Source organism: Microtus oregoni, unplaced genomic scaffold (assembly GCF_018167655.1).
Source record: "Microtus oregoni isolate MIOR12 unplaced genomic scaffold, Mior012 000005F_ref0000423, whole genome shotgun sequence".
Classification (NCBI taxonomy): Eukaryota; Metazoa; Chordata; class Mammalia; order Rodentia; family Cricetidae; genus Microtus; species Microtus oregoni.
The window spans coordinates 48,339,995-48,354,155 of NW_024543064.1; the positions used below are offsets into that span (position 1 = coordinate 48,339,995).

Here is a 14,161-nt window from a genome sequence, read left to right on the forward strand (position 1 = left end):
GTGACATCACAACACTCTGTGACATCACAACACTCTGTGACATCACAACACTCCGTGACATCACAACACTCTGTGACATCATAGCACGCTGTGACATCATAACACTCTGTGACATCACAGCACTCTGTGACATCATAGCACTCTGTGACATCACAACACTCTGTGACATCATAGCACTCTGTGACATCACAACACTGTGACATCACAGCACTCTGTGACATCACAGCACTCTGTGACATCATAGCACTCTGTGACATCACAGCACTCTGTGACATCACAGCACTCTGTGACATCACAGCACTCCGTGACATCACAGCACTCCGTGACATCACAACACTCTGTGACATCATAGCACTCTGTGACATCACAGCACTCTGTGACATCACAACATTGTGACATCACAGCACTCTGTGACATCATAGCACTCTGTGACATCACAGCACTGTGACATCACAGCACTCTGTGGCATCACAATACTCTGTGACATCACAACACTCTGAGGCATCACCATACTAAGGCATCACAATACTGTGATATCACAATACTCTGACATCATAGTATACTGCAACATCACAATACTCTGTGACATTATAGTATGCCACAATATCACAATACACTGTGACATAGTATGTTGCAACATCACAATACTCTGCGGGCATCAAAATACTCTGTGACATCACAGTACCCCTCGGTCATCACAGTACTCTACACGAGCCACCTCCAGACATTTTTCATGTTCTTAAACTAAAACCCCCTCACTCAGCCAATATTATTTCACTCCCCCCCCCCCCATTCCTCTCAGCTCCTGGAAACCACCTTTCTATTTTTCCCTCTATGATTTTGAACTTTCTAGGTTCCATTTAAAGTATGAATTTTAAGCTATGGAAAGTTGGGGACCGGAGAGCTAGCCAAGTAGTTCAGAAAACTGGCTGCTCTTCCCAGGACCCAGAACCTATTTCACATACCAATTTCACATACCTATTTCACATGTCAATTTCCCACAGCTGCCTGTAATCACTGCTCTAGGTGTACCCAACACCTCTGGCCTCCAAGGGCACCCACACTCATGGGAACATCACAACTATAAACACCCAACTAAAAACAGTAAAATTTTAGTATGGGTAAATGATAACACCATACAGAGTAAGGTTTTCAATAAAACCCATTAGATTTTTTTTTTTTACCCTCATTTTTAAGATTGGGAACAAAGAACAATGGCAGCTAGTTGAGAATTTCATCTTGGGGTTTCCATAGGACTATAGCAAAGCTAATGATGCCCTGACACCTCCCCTAAAACCTGCTCCTCCACTGAGAATCTGTGCTGTTAGGGCTAATATGCTCCTACTTCTGCCACAAAATTACTGATTGTAAGTTTATTTTTCTCTCTGGGTCATGTCTGTTAAACATGGGAGACTGGGCTAAAAGATCCCCAAGAAATGTCAAGCTCATAGTCACATTTTAATGACATTTCTATCTTCCACAAAAATATCATCGTTCCTGGCCCAATTCTCACTCAGAAATGACCTGTTTTGCATAATAAAAGCATGAGTAAAGAAGTCTGTCTATTTTCCTGGGAAAAGAAGACAGGAGGAAAGAAAAGAAACGGAGTCCTTCTGAATGCGCTCGGCAGTTATTCTGTACTGTCCTCAAGAGCGGAGAAGAATTAGATAGTGTAGATCTGGATAGTGTAGATCTGGATATCTCCCATATCGCCAGCACCATGTACATGGATAGAGCCTTATGCCCGAATTCAAGGCTGCATGATGGATGAGAGGAGAACTGAGCTAAACCATTTGGGTTGTGAGACAGAGATTCACGGCCATTCTAAATTTATCTGTGATGTAATACAAGAATGTACATCAGTTCATATGTAAGGCCCAGTTCTGTTAACTGAAAACTAATGCAGACAGATATAAGATACTATAGACCAAAGGGTTATGTATTAGGATGGGGCAAGCATCCTCCATGATCCTTAAACTTTCCAACTGGGATCCATTTACATGAGCAAACACTTCGGGGATGATAAGAGCAGCACTCTGGGAAGAACATGATGGCCCACATTCTTCTGTGGGAGACGCGTTCACACATGAATCACCCAAGAAACATGGCAGCTGCTTCAGGATGTTGGCTGCCTGCCCCAGAAGCTGACGCGGAGGGAGCAGTCTACAGGGACCCACCTTCAGCATGGAATGTCATCAGGAAAGTGGAGCTAAGTACCCCATCCCTCTGACTTTAGAGCCCAGTGACATCTCTGGCATATTTTCTTTCTCCCCCCAGACAGCTCAGACTTCGGTTGAAAAACACTGCTCCTATTGTCCAAAAGCCGGTCAATTTTTATTAGAAAAGACATTCCCAAAGCAGTGCCCTCCAGACGGTCTTATAAATATTACGGGAAAACAATGCATGAAATGATTTAATGATAATTTGTAATAATCCCAGTAAGAGTTTTATAATAAATCTTTTTCATAAAATGATGGAAAAGGGAGGATTTATGAGTCTGTTTCCATTAAACTCCTGTCAAGGATATGTCAAGAATTCCCAAGGTATACAATTTTTAAAAGTGGAAGAAAACTGCAAAATTAGCCAAAGAATGTCCCCAGCTCTGGTCTAGATTTTAAATGTCCTCCAAAGGTCATGTGTTAAAAGTTTGGTCCCTGGCTGTGGCTTTACTTGGAGATGATGAAACCTATGTGTGGCCTAGTGGGTTGACTGTAGGTCATTGAGGGATGTCCTTGAGTGGGTATTAGGACACTGGGCCCTACCCCTGTGTCAGCTTCCTGGCCACCATGAAGGGAGATGCTTGGCTCCACTTGCCCTCCCTTACCTATGATCTGCCTCAACACAGACCCAAAAGCAACAAAACTGAATATATTGTTCCTATTGCGTAGTCAACTTGGCACAGCCTATCACCTGGGAAAAAGAGTCCCAGCAAGGGACTGTTGATATTGTGTTGGTCTGTGAACAGGTTCTGTGGACTGTCTTAATAAAGTCAACTGGTGTGAAAAGACCAAATCCGCTTGTGGGCAGCACCATTCCCTAGGCAGAGAATCCTGCACTGAAAGAGTGGAGAAGCTGAGTTGAACACAAGCAAGCGGCTGCGGATGTGTGTGGTCTTCCTCTCTGCTCTTGGCTAGGAATCAGATGGGACCAGCTGCCTCGAGTTCCTGATGCTGTCACTTCCTCCTAGTAACGGACCATGACCTGGAATCGGGAGCTAAATTAGAACCCTTCTCCCCTAAGCTGCTTTGGATTAGGGTATTTTATCAAAGCAGCAGAAACGAAACAGAGATACTCAGTCTCTCTAAGGCCCAGCTTCCTGGGAACAAGTAAAAATAGATCATTTACATAGGGGACTACTTACATTGTCCGTTATGTGGAAGCTACTCTAGAATCATTAAGAATTATTGCTATACTTTTTATTACATTGTTATAATCAGTGTTGCTAACAGCACTGATTCTGTGGTAAAACCCAAGAGCCATACATGCTGTTTGATGATATAAACACTTCTTAGAAGCCTCTGCTAAGGGATCGTGCCCATCCTTTCTTCTCACATTCTGGAACGACAGTTATGTCTCCAAGAATGCCAAGAACAGAAACTTGATTATGAAAAATGAGACACCGTTTGAAAAAAAATATCCATGAAGAATTACGTAAGAAAATAGACATACAATTTTGGCCTTCATTTGGGCAGAGGAGAAGAGAAGTAGGGCATATCCAGATGTGTTCCTTTGTTTCCTATTTCTTCTCCATCCTAGAATACTCAGCTGTCATCCCCATTGAGTTGTATAGAGTATGTCACTCATTTGCCTATCATGTATTATGGTAGTCTAGATGCAATTGACCCCCATAATCTTATAGGAAGAGGCAGTACTAGGAGATGTGGCTATGTTGGAGTGGGTATGGCCTTGTTGGAGGAAGTATTTTGTTATAGAATAGTATTTTAAGGTGTTTATTTTTGCTTATGTCATGGAACATTTGTTTAATGATGTAAAGATATGTTGCTTTTGTTTATGTTGCATGTGTTTAACTCTGTGAAGCTGTGATTCTTTGCCTGTCTAAAACACCTGATGGTCTAATAAAGAACTGAACGGTCAATAGCAAGGGAGAAAAAAGGATAGGGTGGCCTGACAGGCAGAGAGAGTAGGAGGAGAAATCTGGGAAAAAGGAGACAAAGCAAGATAGAACAAGGGGCTAGTCACCCAGACACCCAGCCAGCTATGGAGTAAGAGAAAGGTAAAAGCCCAGAGGCAAAAAGGTAAATGGCAAGAAACAAGTCAAGCTAAGTCCAAAAATAAGCCTCTGTCATGATTTACTTGGGAGCAGGGTAGCAGGCCCCCAATGGGCCAAAAAGTAAAGAACAAAGAATAAAAAACCAATAACAACATTTTGGTGTTCCAACATGGGACTTGAGTAAAAGAAAACCCAGCTACAGAAGTGTGTCACGGTGCGAGTGGGTTTTGACATTTCCGATGTCTTTGTAGATTTCTTGTTGCCAGCAAGATATAAGGCTCTCATCTACCTCTCCAATTCTGTGCCTGCCAGCACACCACTGCTGCCACCATGCTCCCTAAATGGTGACAATGGACTGCACTTCTGAAATTGTAATCAAGTCACCCCAATTAAATGTTTTCTTTATAAGAGTTGCCATGGTCATGGTGTCTCTTCACAGCAATAAAACTCCAAACTAAGACAGAAGTTGGTACCAGGCACTGGGGTATTGCTGTGATAAGCCTGACCATGTTTTTGTTTGAAGGAATTTGCTCTTTGACATTTTGGGTTATGAAAGCAGTAGAATGCTCTAAACACTGCTCAATGGGCCATGCTAGTAGGCACATGGAATACAGTGGTGCTATGTGTTATTTGAACTGTCAGGGGCTCACTCAAGAGGTTTCAGACAAGAAGAATTTTATTAGGTTGCCTAGAGATCATTCTTGTGATATTTTGGTGAAGAAAGTGGCTGTTTTGTGCCCTTATCCATAAAGTTCTGCCTGAGGCTAAAATGAAGAGTTTGGATTACTGCCTTAGGCTAACGTGAAGGGTTTTGGATTAATTTCATTGGCAGAAGAAATCTCAAAACAGCCCAGCATAGACTCTGTTGTATGGTTATTAGTGGTAACTCTAATAAAGATTTATAATGAAAAGGAGCAAGCTGAGCAGGGTAAATTACAAAATGTAAAGTTTGAGGAGAAAGGACACTAGGAATTGGAATGGAGCTAAATCCTGTGTTCCAGGAGATAAATGGATTAAGAAATGGAATACAGGAGTGGTGACCTCAGGGCAAGACTCCATCCAGCTATGTTTCCGTCTTGTGAAAATGAACTACAGAGAAGCTTGGGGAAGGTATGGTGAGGCACACCTTTAATCCTAGCACTGAGAAGGCAGAGGCTGGTGGATCTCTGAGTTTGAGGCCAGCCTGGTTGTCTTGGTTAGGGTTTTTATTGCTGTGAAGAGACACCATGACCACAGCTTCTCTTAGAAAGGAAACATTTCATTGGGGTGGCTCGCTTACAGTTGCAGAGGTTCAGTCCATTATCTTCATGGTGGGAACATGGCAGTGTGCACCAGTTGTGATGCTTGAGTCGCTGAGAGTCCTACATCTTACAAACAGGAAGTCGACTGAAACACTGTGTGGTATCCTGAGCATAGGAAACCTCAAAGCCTGCCCCCACAGCGACACACTTCCTCCAGCAAGGCCATACCTGCTCCAACAAAGCCACACCTCCTAATTGTGTCACTGCCTATGAGATTATGGGGGCCAAATACATTCAAACTACTACACTGGTCTATATAGTAAGTCTCAGGACAGTCAAACTTGGGCACTGAAGGACAGAAAGCTGGTGAAGATGTAGCTAAATTAGGGGGGCATGTTCAAGCTCCAGTAAGCAGCAGAATTTGGCAACTTAGGTTGCATGGTTCTGGTTTTAGGCTTAAGGACAGAAAAAAAAGAGGTTATGGAATTTGTGTCTGTGCTTAAAAGAAATCATTGAGGCCAGGCATGTGTCAGAAGTGTCCCTAAATGGAGGCCTAATTGGAGAGGCCATTGTGTGAAGCTGTGAAATTGAAGCCTGAATTGCCTTGGAGTATCCAAAATGTTAGAGATGCCAGAGTCCTCAGAAGAGCTGATGACAGGGAATGGAACCAGCCCAAGAGAAAGAAGTGTGTTGGAGATCTTAAGAGCATTTTGACATCAGACATGGAGGTACAGAGTTTGGAGTTTTCCCAGCTGGGTTTCAGTCTTGTTTTTGCCCATTATTTTCTCACTATCCTCCCTTTCCTACATTTTGGAATGACAATGTACATCCTATGCTATTAATATATATTGGAAATATTAATCTGCTTTTTTATTTTGATTTTTTATAGGTGATTACAGTTAAGAGATTTCATGAATCTCATAAGAGACTTTGAACTTTAAAACATTATTGAGATTGTGGTAGACTATGGGGACTTTTGAAGTTGGACTAAATGAATTTTGTATTATGATAGTGTTATAAGCTTATGGGAGCCAGGGACTAGAATGTGGTAGTCTAAACGTAATTGGTCCCATAATCTCCTAGGGAGTGACACTATTAGGAGGTATGGCTTTGTTGGAATGGCTATGGCCTTGTTGGAGAAAGTGTCGTTTCCTATGCTGAGGATATTGCCCAGCATCTCAGTTGACTTCCTGTTTCCTGCAAGATGTAGGGTTTGCAGCTGATTCTCCAGTACCATGACTGCCTGCAGGCCACCATGCTCCCCACCATGATGATAACTGACTGAACCTCTGAAACTGTAAGTGAGCCACCCCAATTAAATGTTTTTTTTCGAAGAGTTGCTATGGTCTTGGTGTCTCTTTACAGCAATAGAAACCCAGACTAAGACACATACCCACTCTGGTTTCCTTCTCTTGCTAGACTGTTAGAGAGGAGCGCACATGTTAATTGGTTACTCGGAGCTTACTACCACAGGAAAACAGGCCAGAGAGGATGTGTGGCAGACCCTGCCTCCAGGGGCGATTAGCTGGCACAGGAAGGAGCATGCAAGAAAACAGCAAAAGCGTGTGAGATAGCATAAGGGGAAGAAGAGGGAAAACAAGAAGATGACAAATTTGGTCTGTAGATTCTGTAAAGACAAGAGCTGAACTATTAAAATTGTCTAAGAGGTAGCTTACTACATTCACCAAAGGACAAGCTATTATTTGGAAGTGGTTTAGTCTACATCCTTTTCCTGCTTTTAAAAAAAAAAAAATCATACAAATTTCTTAGGATCAGACTCACATAAGATACAAAGTTGGAAATATGCTAAATCACAGAATCAACTACTGTATTAAGTCTAATGAGTCAGAATACAATAGAAATGGCCTACAGTGGGTACTGAGGCCCAACGTTCTGGCTCTGCATTTTATTAGCTGAGTTACATTGCTCTGACTTGCTTTCCTATCTATAAAATGGGCATAGCAGCGTGCGCCCAGGGTTTTGATGGAGCTCAGCAGGAACCATTCAAGAAGGGTTCGCATGGCGTCTGGGATTCACTAACTCCCCCTCCGAGAGTGGGGACTTTGATGCTTTCGCCAAATGCTTCAGTTCTGTGTGGTCCTGACACATGGTGAGTCTATGTGACCACTGACTGAATGAGTGGATATGATTTGGGGGAGCAATGTTGATGTTAATGTATGGGAAAAGGTCCTTTAGAAGAATCCCTCCCTCTGAGTCCAGAAGATAAGCGAAGGTCACAGACAAGACACCCTTAAAGGTCAGTCTGAACTCTATCCTAGCATATTCCAGAGATCTGAGATGGTCAGGTGGAATTTAGGATCCATGAAAATGGACTCATTTGCAACAACAACAAAAAAAGAAAACAAAAGAGGTGAGAAGTAAATCAGCCTTCCTTGTGACAGCTGGAAGCAGAGCCAAGAGCCCCTGAGACATCTGGGGGCCTGAACCTCCTGCTCAGCCGAGGCAGCAAGGCTATGGGTAGTTTTTCTGAGCCCGTGAGCATCGTGCGCAGGACAACCAAGCAAAGTGACATTTAAGCACAGGCTCTTGGCAAGAGCTGCTCTGGAACAACATGGTCCGGAATGAAGGGTAATTAGGGAGTTTCTCACAGCCCTCCAGGAAATCGGGCCTGGCGCTGGAATGCCAAAGTTTGCAACCTTGTCTGAAGAAATCCTCCCACACCCCGCCGCCTCTTGATGATGTCTGTAATGGGTTGCAGAGCTCGCATGTGCACGAGCTTCGCTGCCTCCTTTCGTGGGTCCCTATCCTCAGAGATTTGCTTCATGGCAGAACAACTTCCACAAGCCCCAGAGGACTGAGGTACAGTGTCAAGTTCAGACTCCCAGGAATAGGCTAGAGAGGACACAAGGCTGACCCTACCTCTGGTAGCTTTTAGTTGGCCTACCAAGGAGCAGGCAAGGATTGTTTTGCTTGTTTTCCAGAATAAAGTCTTGTGCTTTTATACTTCTCCTTTGCGGCATGTCTCACTGCTGGATTGACATGATTTTGAGTAAATCTATGAAGACAAAAGTCTCTCCCACTGAACTGGAGTTAAATACCTGTATAATGTACTTTCCTCGTCTCTGTGATATCAGAACGAAGCCCTTAGGAGAGGAAGGATTTATCTAGGCGCACAGTCTGAGCCATCCTGGGAAGATGGGAAGAAAAGGCATGGCAGGTGGCTCCATGCAGATTGTGTGGCAGGGGCTTGTTACCTGGCGTCAATCAGGAAACAAAGACCTAGGCCGGAGCCAGGAAAATCTATAACAGCCCGAAGTCTACCAGTGATCCCCTTCCTTCAGTTTGACCCCGCCTTTTAAAGGTTCCACAACCTTCCAAAGACTGATGTCAGCTGGGGACTCAAGAGCCCACTCAAACCTGTAACACCATCCAAAGGTTAACTTACATCTGTCTTGTTCATTATTGCCTCCTTATCTTCGGCCTCCAGCATAGAGCTAACTGCAGTATTCGCTCAGTAAATCTCTGTTCATTAAACAAATCTAAGGAAACATTTTCATTTGATTTGAGACAATTTAATCTAATATTAATAGACTGGGTTCAAACTTCAGGTTCACTCTCTTGTGACTTTGGGCAACTTGCCTAGGTCTATTCTGCTCCTGACATTACCGTGACAAGTTATCCTAAACTTGGAGGCTCAAAACAATGAAAATATAAGTATCCTGGTTTTGGAGTTAGATGTTCAAAGCCTAGCAGGATGGAGCTTCCTCTGGGGTGTGAGGTAGAACCCATTCCTTGCTTCTTACAGTTTCTGGGGGCTGCATTAATAATATTTGCTTCCACGATCTGATTTAACACATCCACTTAACCATTCAAACTAATGAGCCACCAGGACAGGAAAGTGAGGTTGACTCCTAGTCCTGAAGCTCTTAGTGTGGAACTCCGAGTCTTCCCAAAGCCACTTGCGTGGTGAGCTTCCCGGCTGGCCCTGCTCCTACAAGGGGGAATCGGGGAGAGTTTTACTTGAGATGAAGATGCTCAACACAGACTCCTCTCCTGAGAGATGGAGGACTGTGAGGAGAAGAACATACAGGGATGAAGACATGTTCTAGCAAGAGACAAGGAACACAGGTGAACACCTATGTGAAAGGGGGAGTCAAGAGAGTCTTATAGGAAATAGTGATGTCTGACCTGGGCCCTTATCAACAGCAGAAGACTGGGCAGGGGGCGGGGGCAGATTCTCACCAGAACAAACAGCCAAGTGTGACAAATGCCTGAAATAGGGCGGGGACAGTGGAAAGCTTGGCACTACAGTAGCATAGTCACGAGAGTAACAGGAGCTAAAGCAGGGGCTGCCCCCCTTCCCAGGCCCTTAGCCAGTGGCCTCTCCACCTAACAGCCTGATAGGCCTTTATTTGGGTTGACCAAGACCATAAGTTCATGGCTATCTATGATCCCTATAAACACAACCTTGGTCCACAGCTTTCTAGATGGAGTTTAAAGCTAAACTCCAAAGCTACTACCAAAGTAGATCCCACAGAAGGATCCCTCACAACCCCAGAAGGAAGCAGGCTGGAATCCACCTATGGAACCTGCAGGAATGAGAAAGCTAGGGAAAGTCAGGGAAAATGGTACCCAAAAGAGTAGGGAATCAAATCCTCATGGCAGGGGGAAGGTAAACATCTCTAAATATCTCTTTCAGTTGTAAGTGGTGAAGAGGCCTGCCTGCATACACACTACCAAGCTCTTGGGCTGTTCTGTCTGTTTGGGGCTAGGACTTTTTTTTAAGGAAGTTGGTCACCTCCTGAGCACCCTACTGGCCTCCTTCCTCTCAGCTGAATGTCCCTTAAGAGCTGCAGACAAGGAGCCACGGTGTGAGGGACTGAAGTGGAAGGGACAAGAAAGGGTGCCTAACGGCAAGCCTCTCCTATGAGCAGCTTTAAAGAATCAAGATGGACCACAAGCATCCCTAATCCTCCTCTTTTATGGCAGAATCCCATAGGCCTCCTTTTGGAAAGTCCGTTTGCAAATCTGAATGGGTTTGTCCAGCAGACTAACAAAAGTCTCAGAGAAAGCCTGATGTTGGAGGGAGCTGCTTCTAGACCAGTAGCATGCTTGTTTAAAAAGGGTTGCCTTACAACAACTGAGGTGGGCAGAGAAAGAAAGAGTACCAGCAGGCCTTGAGGAGAAGAAAGAGCAGCTCAAAGAGCTCCACCAACAGAGCTTAGCTTTCCAGATATGCTGAAGGGAGCCAGTGGTCTGGGTGCAGAGCTAGCACAGGGCCCAGGGCAAGATGAAGTTCAGGATAAAATGGCAGTCTGGCTCGAGTCCTCCGTGCATGGACCAATTATTATCTCTGAGCAGAGATTCTCTGGTTTGTTCTATGGCTCCATTGCTGGCCTCTGTGTAAGCATGAGTAGATGTCGCTGAAGACTCAAACTGCTCAACTTGAGAATCTTCACTACCATGTGGCAATCCCAGGGATTTGATGGGAAAGCACTTCACTTAGATGCCAGTTTTGAAGATGGGACACAAAGTGGAGTAAGCTCTCAGAGAGCCAAGTTCCAGGAGGACTTTCAGTGTGCTAAGTGTCAAAGTACCTTGTCACCTTTAAGCCCTGCCATTGTTCCAAATTTATATAATTAGGAACACAATACAATGACTCTGCTGCCTCATTTTGTCCAGCTGATAATGGATTTTCAAGGTACATGTCACCCAATACAATTAACGCAGACTACTTGTGTGTCAAGGATGAATCAAGCCGGAAGTGGAGGCAGCCACCCCTGAACTAGGGACTTGCCATGGCTCTTCATGGTGAAGCTCTGGGTTAAGGTGCCAAATCCAGGTCTGTATATTGTGGTGTGCAAGTAGCCACCCTAGCTCTGCACAGACGACAACACCACAGGTGTTCTTCTTGGCCAGGAAAACAATCTTAGGAAATAGATACAACCATAAAAGGAAGCCAGAACTCGGGGTAAAGTCCAGACAGAGCCTGTACTAGTCAGAGCCAATGTCTCTGTAATGTAGAAAGTTCCAAGCTGAGAAAGAAAGCCAAATCTCCATTAAACAATGCTCTCAAGCCCATTTGTCACCACAGAGAACTATCTGTAGTTGGAGGCTGGCCTTACAATTTCTTTGCAGCCATAGGTTCCCTTCCTTTCTGCTCCCTACGGGTGCAATTTCCAGTCAATTTCTCCAAAAGAAACATTTGGCTTGGTAAAGAACCTGCGATTGAACCTGTGAAGGGAACGGGGCTCTCAACACAGCCATTCCAGCATCCCTTGGTGGTCCTGAGGATGAACCCCTGAGTCCACTTTAGCTGGTACTTCCTTCTGAAACATTCGTTTCAGAAACCCCCCACCCTCATCCCCTGCTGGCCCAACAGTAGCAGCTTTCATGGTAAGGCTGTGGAGGTCAGCTGGGAGGGATGGGTTAGAAGAAAAGTATCCTCGTGTGCCTAGTAGGGCTTTTCTTTCATTCCTTTTTCATGTGGATGCTCAGCTGGCAGACTGGGCAGAAAAGCCCAAAGACCATGGCTTGGATCCTGGCACTATCCTAAGAATCACACGTACTTCCTCCACAGGACCTTCATCTCTTCTCCCCATCACTGGTCACCACTAAAGCATTGAGTACACTCTTAATTTCTACAACCCAGTGATCCCTCTCTTTGTGTGCCAGCCTGACGGTGGATTTCATTTTTATTCCCACCAGCTGGCCTACGTGGTTAGGAAATGGGCTCCACCTGCCATAGCTCCATCTCTGAAAGCAACCCAAAGGCTTTAACGATATATCTGGACATTGCTATTTGCAGTGAAGCTCCAAGTCCATGGAACAAGGAACAGGATCCCTTTCCTGACTGGTCTATGGATCCTAATTGCTCAAATACGACCCAGAAAAGAAATCAATAAATATTTAAGCAATGAATAAGTAAGCAGATTACTTAAGCAGCTCTCTAATTCTAGACGGGAATGAAAGACCAGTCCCCATTAATCATATAACACAACATGACAGCAAGAATCACTAGGAAGCTCCCATGTTTTCTGCAAGGCTCTCCTGAACAAATGAAAGAATCTGAGCAGATTTCCCCTGCCCACTACCCAGCGGCTCAGTAGATACTGCTTTCTTCTCAAAAGGCAACTATTATCACAGACAATGCTGTGCGGAGACCGCACGCAGGGCAGGTGAGTTTCTCACCAGCAGCCTTGGACCTTTCCGGCCCATTCAGGTTTCTTGGTACTGAGAAGGGGAGGCTGGTGATTTGCACGTGGCCTGGATGTGAGGACTCCGTAGCTGTCACAAGGAACTTGCACCGTAAGTTCACACACTGAAAGCATCTGCCACAGCAGCTGCCACAGAACAAGTACTAAGCAAACTATCTGGTGTTCTTTGTCTCCTCTCCCCATTCAAACCATTCCATAAACATGCGCTAGAATTCTACTGCCTCCTAGGTCTTGTTTGGCCACCTGATATGAAGAGGAATAACAGTAATACCATTTTAAAAATATAGATTCAATTCAATTCTTAAAAAAACAAAAGTATCTCTGTCTGTCTGTCTGTCTCCTGCTGGCATTCTGAAATGCCTAAGAACATGTGCTATCTACTGTGCTCTCCTATGAAGAACTCTCCCCTCAGACAGGAAACACACTCTCAGTGAAGCTTGTAGTGACAGGAGAGCTGCTCACAAAAGGAAATGATGGAGGTGACTTTTGACCTGTTAAGGGTTTAAACAGGTTTGTGTGATTGAATTCCTGGTTCCTGGTTGGTAGCACTGTTTGGGGAGGTGGTGGAACTGTTAGGAGGCAGGATGAAGCTAGAAGTAGTGGGTCTCTTGTGGGTTATTGTCAAGTCCAAGTTCTAACCTGACTTCTCTGTCCGCAGGTTTACAAGCAGCCTCACAGTACCACGGCCACAGCCGTGAGCCTCCCAACCCCACTGCCACAGCTCTGAGCCACCGTGAACTCTGCCTTGACTTCCCTACCGTGATGGACTGTACCCTCACAAACTGTCAGCCTGGACAGGGTTGTCCCACTTCCTTTGAGATATTTTATCATAGTGATAAGAAAAGAAAAGGATGCAAATTCCTTTTTCCTTTACAGTCTCAGAACTCAGAATGACACCCCAGCTAAAGGAGAAACCCAGCGGGTTGCTGGACATAAGTATTTGAACATCTGAAGTATCAAAATAGCCTCTTGCGTAGTATGGTGGGTTCATATTTTTATCCACCTTCATTGAGGATTTAATAAGGACTAGAGTCTGTACCCTTATCACTATCAGTCCCACCACCCAAAACCAAGATAGATTTGTAGAAATCCACCTATAAAGCTCTCCCAGCCTTAAGGGAAGATGGGTGTTTACAATACCTAGTTAGTTAAGAGACGAATATACAGAAAAAAAAATCCATTTCTGGATCCTAATTCTACAAATAGTTCCCAGAGAAAGAATCAATAAGAATTTAAACAATGTATCACTGGATGGATGGATGGATGGATGGATGGATGGATGAATGAGGCAATGGACATTTCGAGGAGAAAGAACGAGCTCCTTGCAGAAGGTGGGGGATGGGTATGAGCAAAGGAAGAGCAGAGGATGAGCCATATTGAGAAAGAGGAAACACTAGAAGAAGCAGAAATCCAGCTAGGGATAGCGGCAAGTCAAGGGGGACTAAAAAGAAACAAGGCTGGAGGCAGACAGAGCCAGCACACCTGGGCTCTGCCCTGCCCAGGCCATAGGA

At 44.6% G+C, this 14,161-nt stretch overlaps 1 protein-coding gene across 1 annotated transcript in view; it reads right to left on the bottom strand.

The window, feature by feature from the left end:
* Ror1 (receptor tyrosine kinase like orphan receptor 1) overlaps positions 1-14,161 on the bottom strand; it is a 143,742-nt gene that overhangs the window by 126,917 nt on the left and 2,664 nt on the right. The window lies entirely within an intron of this gene.